Source organism: Lactuca saligna, chromosome 5 (genome assembly GCF_052625555.1).
Source record: "Lactuca saligna cultivar CGN05327 chromosome 5, ASM5262555v1, whole genome shotgun sequence".
NCBI classification, from domain to species: Eukaryota; Viridiplantae; Streptophyta; class Magnoliopsida; order Asterales; family Asteraceae; genus Lactuca; species Lactuca saligna.
This window is the reverse complement of record NC_136421.1, coordinates 89,239,813-89,249,636: the sequence shown is the minus strand read 5'-3', so window position 1 is coordinate 89,249,636 and position 9,824 is coordinate 89,239,813.

Here is a 9,824-nt window from a genome sequence, read left to right as displayed (position 1 = left end):
GGGGGTTCATGGTCGTAAGCTCTTATAGGAGGGGTTTTCATTAAGTTTAAGGCCTCTAACTCGTTTGGGGTTGTTTCTAGAATTTAATCCAAGGCTATTGGTGTGTTTAAATGGCATTTTAACACTTTAAAATGAGTTTACTCCCCATGATATGGAGTTTACGGCCCAAGCATGTTCTTGGGCAGTAAAATCATGTTTACTCCCCAAACGTTAAGTTCAAGGTGTTCTAAGTCCGGTTTGGTAAGCCCCTGTGTCATATCTAAGCTCCTAATGTGGTTTGAAAGAGTTTTTGGGCTCCAAAACCCATTTTATATGTGTTCACGGCCCAAGAGTGTTCTAGGGCTATAAACACATGTTTATGGTCCTAAATCATGATTTGAACTCGAAAATGAAGGCTAAAGATGTTATATTAGGAGCTAGGATAGTTACCTTGGTGATTTGAAGCTTGAAATGAGTGATTTTGAATCAAGAAGTTGGATTGGAGGAGAGAGGTTAGAGAGAAAGTGAAAAGGCTTCAAAGGAGGCTTAAACAACTTTATATATGGTTCGGGTTTGGGACACGGTGGAATTCTACCCAATACCGACGTTAAACGGGGCTTTTGGTCGCACCCGATTAAGTTGTCGTAACCCGGCGGGGCCAATTCTAAAAATTTTCAATTTAATAATTTAGGTTGTTTACATGAGCTTCTAGGGAGTTTAGACACTCATGACATTATAATAAACATATGATATAAATTTAAATAACTTAGCCCAATAACGAAATCAGAATGAATTGCTAAAGACGGGTTTTATGGGCGGAACGGGTACGGCGATGGAACAACTTCGGGTTGTCACACGTGTCCTGCCAACCTTGTGCATAGAAGGGAACGTATGCACGATTAGGACAATTTTTGTCAATTTGTCCAGGTGTTCCACAGTGAAAACAAGTCTTTTTCTTCACTGTGAAGTCGTTTCTTCCTGCCCCTGGTGGCGTATCCATGCCTTGTCTCTTGTTGTTCCTACAAGCACAATTACAGCAAGCACTCTGTTTCACTTGTTTTGGTGGCATGTATTTCTCAACAGTAGGTTTTGAAGTAACTGAGTTAGAAGCAACAGATTCAAAGTTCAAGGAGACATTTGTTTGTTCAGTAGTATTCTCCTTGTTCTCGTCTTCTACTACTTTACTTGCACAGGAAGTAGAAACATTAGTATCTTTCATCTCAACACCCTCAGTTGGCCCTGATTGTTCAGTCTTAACTAAAGTTGGAGCAGGGGTTTGGCCATACTGAGCAGGCATTTCTTCCTCATTGGTCTCAAGGGGTGGGTTATAATTGTCAATAAAGGGAGGTAGCACACTGTGATACCCTAGACCCTTGTTTTGATTATCTTTGAATTTTAATTGCTTCTCAATCATCGATGCAACTACCTCACTTGACACATCATATTTTCTAAAATTAAAATCTGCATTTTCAAATTTGTTTTTCAATGTGTCAAGTTCGGCAGTCACAGAAGAAAGTTGTCTCTTAATATAGTCATAATTTTCACATTTACTACTAAATTCCTCTTGAAGTTTTCTAAAATCCTTAGTTTGGCCTCTAGTTGTGCTTTTAAGGGTTTTTAACCTTTCCTTATAGTATAGCCTTCATATTTAAGGTCCTCATTTTCCCTTTTTAACAAATCAATTTGTTCGCGAAGAAATTTAATCGTAGCTTCACAAGATGGAGTACATGAAACTTCATTTACCGGAATGGATGAGGAACTCATTTTTATAAAAAAATATATGCCCTTTGAGTAAAAATTCAAAAGTCAACCCTAAAAGTCAAATTTAAAAGGTCAAACTTCAAAGTCAAACCAAAAAGCTAAATTTGAAACTTTAAAAGTCAAATGATAAAGTCAAAGTTTAAAGTCAAAGGTCAAACTTGATAGTCAAAGTCAAAGTTTTAAGCAAAAAGTCAAAGATAAAAGACAAAATTTAAAAACTAAAATTTTTGGTTTGAACAAGTAATTTAAAAATAAAGGAAATTGATTTTTGGGTAAAAAGTGTCAAATTTTCAAAATTAGGTGCGAAAAGAAGTCTATTTGAATTAAAATCGGAACAGTTGAATCAACAAGCAGCCTAGCTGAGTTGGTAAGGCACATGCGATGCTGAAGCGAGGGACCCGGATTCGAATCTCGGCAGCCCCAATTTCCCTTTCCTTTTTTTAATACAAAGTTGTGCTGCGAGCACGAGGTGCGAGGGCGTTTGCTGACCGAGACCGAGACCAAGGTTGCTGAACCGTACACCTAGCTGGTCACTGAGTCGCACACCAACCCGTACACCCTGGCCGCACACACCGAGCTGCACACCCTGGCCGCACACCGAGCCGACCGCACACACCAAGCCGCACACCTTCAACAGATTCGCGAAAAAATGACGTTATTCATCCTTTTTTGCTCTAAAACTCGATCAAAAACTCGTTTTTATGAAAAATGCAAAGAACAAACCCCCATTATGTAACACTGTGATTTTCAAGACAAAAATTTTTATTTAAATAATGAATTTAATATTAATACACCTGTTTCAAATCTTATTCCCATTCGAATTACAAAACATAGTTTCATTTTTATTATAATAGAAAACCAGGATCCTCCAAAACACAACTCTTTCTCCGGTGTGTACAATCGAACCGTTGCCATCCCGCGTTACTGTAAGGACCTGAAACCACATAATATAAACAACGTAAGCACGAAGCTTAGTGAGTTTCCCCAATATACACCTTACGCACGTACGCCTTCCGGCCCGGACCTTTCAGTCCACGTGACACTGCCTTCCGGCCCGAACCTTTCGGTCCACATAACATTGCCTTCCGGCCCGGACCTTTCGATCCACATAACATTGCCTTCCGGCCCGGACCTTTAGGTCCACATAATATATATCGCCTTCCGGCCCATACAGTAATTGCCTTCTGGCCCAAACACGTACATAACACATAATACAATTACTCTAGCACATAAAGCACATACATCATATATCAAACTATCTTCTGGCCCGAAACATACTTTAACACATAAAGCACATATACCACATATCATACCTGGCCTTTCCGTCACATACTAATTTGCCTTCCGGCCCTTATGTAAACTTGTATATCACGCGTAGCGGTTAACTTCCATTTACAGCAAATAACATAATACATAACATACTTGACCTTCCGGTCACACAATCAAACCCTTCCGGGTACAGTATAGTGAGAAAACTCACCTCGCGAACGCTGGAAGATAACAACTCCTGAAATCCCTTGCACCTGATCCTCCGAGCTACAAGCTCCCTGTAACATCGTATATCTCTTCATTAATACTTCTATCTTCCATGCTGACTGACCCTAAGAAATCACACCGGTCAACTCTGGTCAACGACCATCTCGACTGGACTCGGCGAGTACCCTGGCGACTCGGCGAGTCTAGTCGTCCTCACAAATCCCTGAATGATCCCTTTCTACTCGTCGAGTATTCCCCTTAACTCGACGAGGTCCTCGTGGAAGAATCGCGGGGCCACCCCGACTCTACTCGCCGAGTCTGAAGAACAACTCGGCGAGTCCCAGTGAATCTTCAAGCTACTCGCCGAGTCTGCTCATCCGACTCGGCGAGTCCATGCCATGCAGTCGATCGAACTGCTTCCTGTGATACATATTTTCCGAATATACACACATGGGACCCTTCTGGACCTCTAAGGGTCCTAATACAAGGTTATAAACGTGGAATAACAACACTATCATCCATCTAGACTCCAAATGGGTTCCATAACCTTAATTCTATAAACACATCAATCACAGGAGAATATTAACCGGGATATTACCTGAATGATGCACCTTCCATGTCCCCAAACTTCAGGACTCGAACTCCCTGCAGTTCCTTTAGCTAAAACCCCTCTCCTCCTTGCACAACAATTGCTCCAAGGTCACCAATGGCCTTCAAGCTTGCTCTAGCCACCACAGCCGCCTGGGTTCCTCTAAATCGATCAAAAGACGTGAAGTGACGACACAATAACCCTCATATACGACCCAATACGAAACGGCTAGGGTTTCCGCTGAACAGCGTCGACTCGCCGAGTCCATGCCTGGACTCGTCGAGTCCAGTCGCGAACCCGCGACCCAATCTGCGACCCTACTCGGCGAGTCTGGCTCCAACTCACCGAGTCTCCCCTTTTAAACACCCCCAAAATGCAATTTAACCATACTTGAGATTTTGGGCTGTTACAATTCTCCCCCACTAGAATTAGACTTCGCCCTCGAAGTCTCACTCTAACAATAGTTCTGGATGCTGCTCCCGCATCACCCGATTCGGCTTCCCTAAACACTTCCGACCTCTTCCGAGGTCGCCACTGAATCAATACCAGAGGTACCTCCTTGTTCCTCAGAACCTTGATCTTCCGATCCCTGATGGCCACTGGCTTCTCAACGTAACTCAGGCTCGCACCCACCTAATTGTTCTCTAGTGGAACCATTTCTGACTCATCGGCTATACACTTCTTCATTTGCGACACATGAAAAGTGTCATGGGTCCATCCCAATTCCGTTGGCATCTCCAAACGTAGGCCACCCGTCCTACCCTCGCAATTTCCCGAAAAGGCCCAACATACCGGGGCCCCCACTTACCCCTCTTCCTGAATCGAATCACCCCTTCAGAAGTACGAAGTCGCCGACCTGAAACACATGCTCGTAACGGCATCTGTCTGCATAACTTTCCTGCCAACTCGAGTCGATCAATAATCTCTGTTTAACCTGCTGAATCTGCTCTGTCGACTAAAGCATGATCTCTGTACTGCTCACCAATCCCTGTAACCGAGAATTACCCAAGATGCAACTCTGCTCCAATTCTCAACGATCACCCGACCCATAAGGGTTAGGAAACCATGAATCACCGGATCCCCGATCCAAAGCCCACTCTATCCATTTCGGAACAACTGCGAGACCCATTCTCACTCTCATAGCAACTCTCACGAGTTCTCTTCTTGCAAACACATACCCTTGCTGCATTAGCCCCAACATACCTTTCCCTTCCCTTACTTAGTGAAATCCGCTTGGCAACCTTGCCACTACTCCCCGTATCACACATGCTCTGGATCTGCTCGCAAGGACTCTCGGGTCCATGCATTACCTTTCCTCAACGAACGAGGTTCCGACATCACCTTCCATGCAACAGCTCAAAGGGCGGCATACTAATGCTCTAATGATGGCTGTTAATATGGAACAACTCGACCAATGGTAATTACGTACCGCGGCTTCCTCCGACAGCTAATACACATGCCCGAAACATGTCTTCGAACGTCCGTATCGTTCACCCTCTCTAAAGTGTCCTCAGATGTCATCATGACAAACTCCTTTTTCCATATTCCTCTTCAAGACTAAGTACCAGATCAACTTTTGGCTCCACCTCTGAGCCCCCAACGGTCACCCATATCGCGATCCAACTATCCCACTGACTTTTCTCCCCGTGACCACTATCCCGACCCAGTGACACGTAAGTCACAAAATCTTCTTTTCCTCGTGAGAGAAAATACAATCCCACCGAGGTTCGTCTCAACTCTAATCTCTGGTTTCTGCTGTGTCTCTTCCTCGCGTATCGCCCCACATCTCCCGACTGAGATGAAGACCCCCGTCTCGCCCTGACTCAACATCCAAGCTCCAAAGACTCAATACCAGGGCTACCCAAACTCGAAACTCTTCCACCTCATACGCTGCTCGAAAATATTCCAACATAAAGATTCTCTTGTCACCCAGTGAGTACTGCAACTCCACGCAGTATCACAACACCCTCTGACTAGTGAGTACTGCGACTCGAATATCTACCACAGACTATGGAGGTAACCATCATAACAAACGCCCCTCTTGCGAAATCCACCCTCTCAAATAATCTCCCCGAATGCCCATACTCGAAGACTCCTACTAACTCCGCAGATACTTGAGATGCCACACGTCGATTCAATTCGGGATTCCCGAATCACTCCAAAATAAGGATATCATACCCGAATATCCCAGAGTACTACCACCACCACTGATCTCCTGCACCCCGTAATTAAATCTATACTTTCCCCGCCTTACAACATTGGTGCATCTAATTTCTCACTTGGAATGCGAGATAACGATGACGTACGAAATGCGCTGATAATTCTCCAAAACCCTTCTTCCAACGCTCAAAATCCAAACAAGGATACGTATACCGACTCCAGAAGTTGACTGTCCAATCATTCTCTATCTTCTTGCAACAACACCAGTCACCTGTCATGAATACGTTCGTTCTCCTCTTCAGGTACTTCCCGCATTAACTCACTCCGACCTCTTCACTCGATCACCGACACCTCTGATTTCATGATTTCTTACTGCATATCTCTATACTTCACTTATAACCACTCTTGACGAATCTTTGCTTTCTTATGTACCGCACCCGATTCTCCCCCACTAGGGTTTAAACCGCCACTAATTAGCATACCATCAATCCACGACCATCTTCCACCAGCGAAATCGTACCTGCTCTCGGAAAGTGCTATGCAACGCCCAATAGTCCCTCCACTTATGAAGTCAATCAATCCTTTATACTCTGGACCTCTGGTTAACTCTCCAAGAACTCCTCATCACGGCTGTCTCTAATCGTTCCAATTCCCATACCAATCCAACACTAAGCATCTGCTCCACTCGATAACATCTTTGACTCGTAAACTGCACCGCAAAATCATCGTTCCTCACAGCTCAACTCATCAACCCATATCCAACGCTGGATTGTCCCAAGAACAGGGACTCACTCTCAACATAGACGAAACTCTCTGCACTGCAAAACTCGACTGAACTCTTCACCGCTACCACTATAACACAACCTGACATTCTCAATTAGGTGTGGTGTGGCTCTCAACTGCCTCAGTCCCAACTGACTGTCTGCTCACGGTAAATCACTGTCTCGCGGCACACCCGCTACCTGATGCTCTGAGGGAAGTCGTCATCGATAACCACCTACAGGGTGTACTCCCAAATCCAAAACTGAAACACCAGACCTCTCGTGTCTTGCACACGAGCATAAATGACACTACCCACCTAGAAGGTGACCTCTCCTCTATCGACTGATTTCTCAACTCAGACCGAAATTTCCTCTCCCTTTAACTCCCTACCACCATACTCTGATAGGTACTCGCCTTTCCCCTCAAGGGAAGCCTCTCCATCCTCAATCGTGGTCCACAGGCCTAAAACCCATAGCGTCCGATCTCTACCTCATCGATCATAACCGATTAACAAAATAGTCACCAACATCATCCACTACGAACTACGATACTCGTCCCATGACATCCCTTCTCCATTTGCTTCGGTGCATGGTGCCTGAACCATAGTATTACTCCTCAATCTGTTCCGACGTATGGTACACGAACCATAACATCACTCTGTAATCCGCTCCGATGTATGGTGCTCGAACCATAACATCCATCCTCAATCTGTCCCGATGTATGGTACCCGGACCATAACATCGTTCCGCAGTCCGCTCCGACGTATCGTATTCGAACCATAACATCGCTCCTCGATCTGTTCCTTAGAACCTTCAGAATGCCCCCTGTATCAAGTATGGGTCCTCTGCTTTCAGTAGTACGGGCCCATACTACCTGCCACATCTACCCATACTTTCCACACGGACCATCCCAGAGTTCCTAAGTAGCTGATCGACCTGCTCTTTTCACCAATCCCATCTTGCATGCTCGCTCCCCAGCGAAATCCTCTACTCTACCCGCGCACCCATCTTGGCTAGGTTTAATCTCTAGCCCCTTCCGCCGTCCTCCTACTTCTTTGCTATCAGCTGCTGAAGAGCTCCTAATGACGCCAAACATCTACCTCCTGAGTATCGTCATACTCACTTAGTAGCTGTGTCCCATCATCGAGAACTCCACAAAGCACGAAGCAAGCAGCATTCGAGCATCGAAGCATACATAGGACTCCCTAGCTGTGATAGCTCCACCTTCTCGGCTCATCCTCGGAAGTACCACTGTACTCTGTAGTTCTACCCCTCGTGCGTTCTAACTAGATACCTTCGCTCATCACATACACACACAAAAGCATAACGCACGTATAACCACAAGCCCTAGACTAAGGCATCACAAATCAGGCCACTCTAGTCCTAAGATATGAAATACCTAGCCTGTCTCTGACATGCAATAACATCTCATAAGTGCATAATAAATATTTCGTAAAACAAAAGTAAGGGTATTTTGGGAAATCACCGTCTGGCTCTGGCTGATTGTACACACTGCTCTTTCTTGCTTTCTCTTTGAACGCTTATTCACTATTAGAAAACCATTTATTTGGAAAACTTTTCTTACTTCCTCAGTTTGAGTCCAGATTTACCCGTAGGCGCGTCCGAATCCCTCAAACCAAGGCTCTGATACCAATTTGTAACACTGTGATTTTCAAGACAAAAATTTTTATTTAAATAATGAATTTAATATTAATACACCTGTTTCAAATCTTATTCCCATTCGAATTACAAAACATAGTTTCATTTTTATTATAATAGAAAACCAGGATCCTCCAAAACACAACTCTTTCTCCGGTGTGTACAATCGAACCGTTGCCATCCCGCGTTACTGTAAGGACCTGAAACCACATAATATAAACAACGTAAGCACGAAGCTTAGTGAGTTTCCCCAATATACACCTTACGCACGTACGCCTTCCGGCCCGGACCTTTCAGTCCACGTGACACTGCCTTCCGGCCCGAACCTTTCGGTCCACATAACATTGCCTTCCGGCCCGGACCTTTCGATCCACATAACATTGCCTTCCGGCCCGGACCTTTAGGTCCACATAATATATATCGCCTTCCGGCCCATACAGTAATTGCCTTCCGGCCCAAACACGTACATAACACATAATACAATTACTCTAGCACATAAAGCACATACATCATATATCAAACTATCTTCTGGCCCGAAACATACTTTAACACATAAAGCACATATACCACATATCATACCTGGCCTTTCCGTCACATACTAATTTGCCTTCCGGCCCTTATGTAAACTTGTATATCACGCGTAGCGGTTAACTTCCATTTACAGCAAATAACATAATACATAACATACTTGACCTTCCGGTCACACAATCAAACCCTTCCGGGTACAGTATAGTGAGAAAACTCACCTCGCGAACGCTGGAAGATAACAACTCCTGAAATCCCTTGCACCTGATCCTCCGAGCTACAAGCTCCCTGTAACATCGTATATCTCTTCATTAATACTTCTATCTTCCATGCTGACTGACCCTAAGAAATCACACCGGTCAACTCTGGTCAACGACCATCTCGACTGGACTCGGCGAGTACCCTGGCGACTCGGCGAGTCTAGTCGTCCTCACAAATCCCTGAATGATCCCTTTCTACTCGTCGAGTATTCCCCTTAACTCGACGAGGTCCTCGTGGAAGAATCGCGGGGCCACCCCGACTCTACTCGCCGAGTCTGAAGAACAACTCGGCGAGTCCCAGTGAATCTTCAAGCTACTCGCCGAGTCTGCTCATCCGACTCGGCGAGTCCATGCCATGCAGTCGATCGAACTGCTTCCTGTGATACATATTTTCCGAATATACACACATGGGACCCTTCTGGACCTCTAAGGGTCCTAATACAAGGTTATAAACGTGGAATAACAACACTATCATCCATCTAGACTCCAAATGGGTTCCATAACCTTAATTCTATAAACACATCAGTCACAGGAGAATATTAACCGGGATATTACCTGAATGATGCACCTTCCATGTCCCCAAACTTCAGGACTCGAACTCCCTGCAGTTCCTTTAGCTAAAACCCCTCTCCTCCTTGCACAACAATTGCTCCA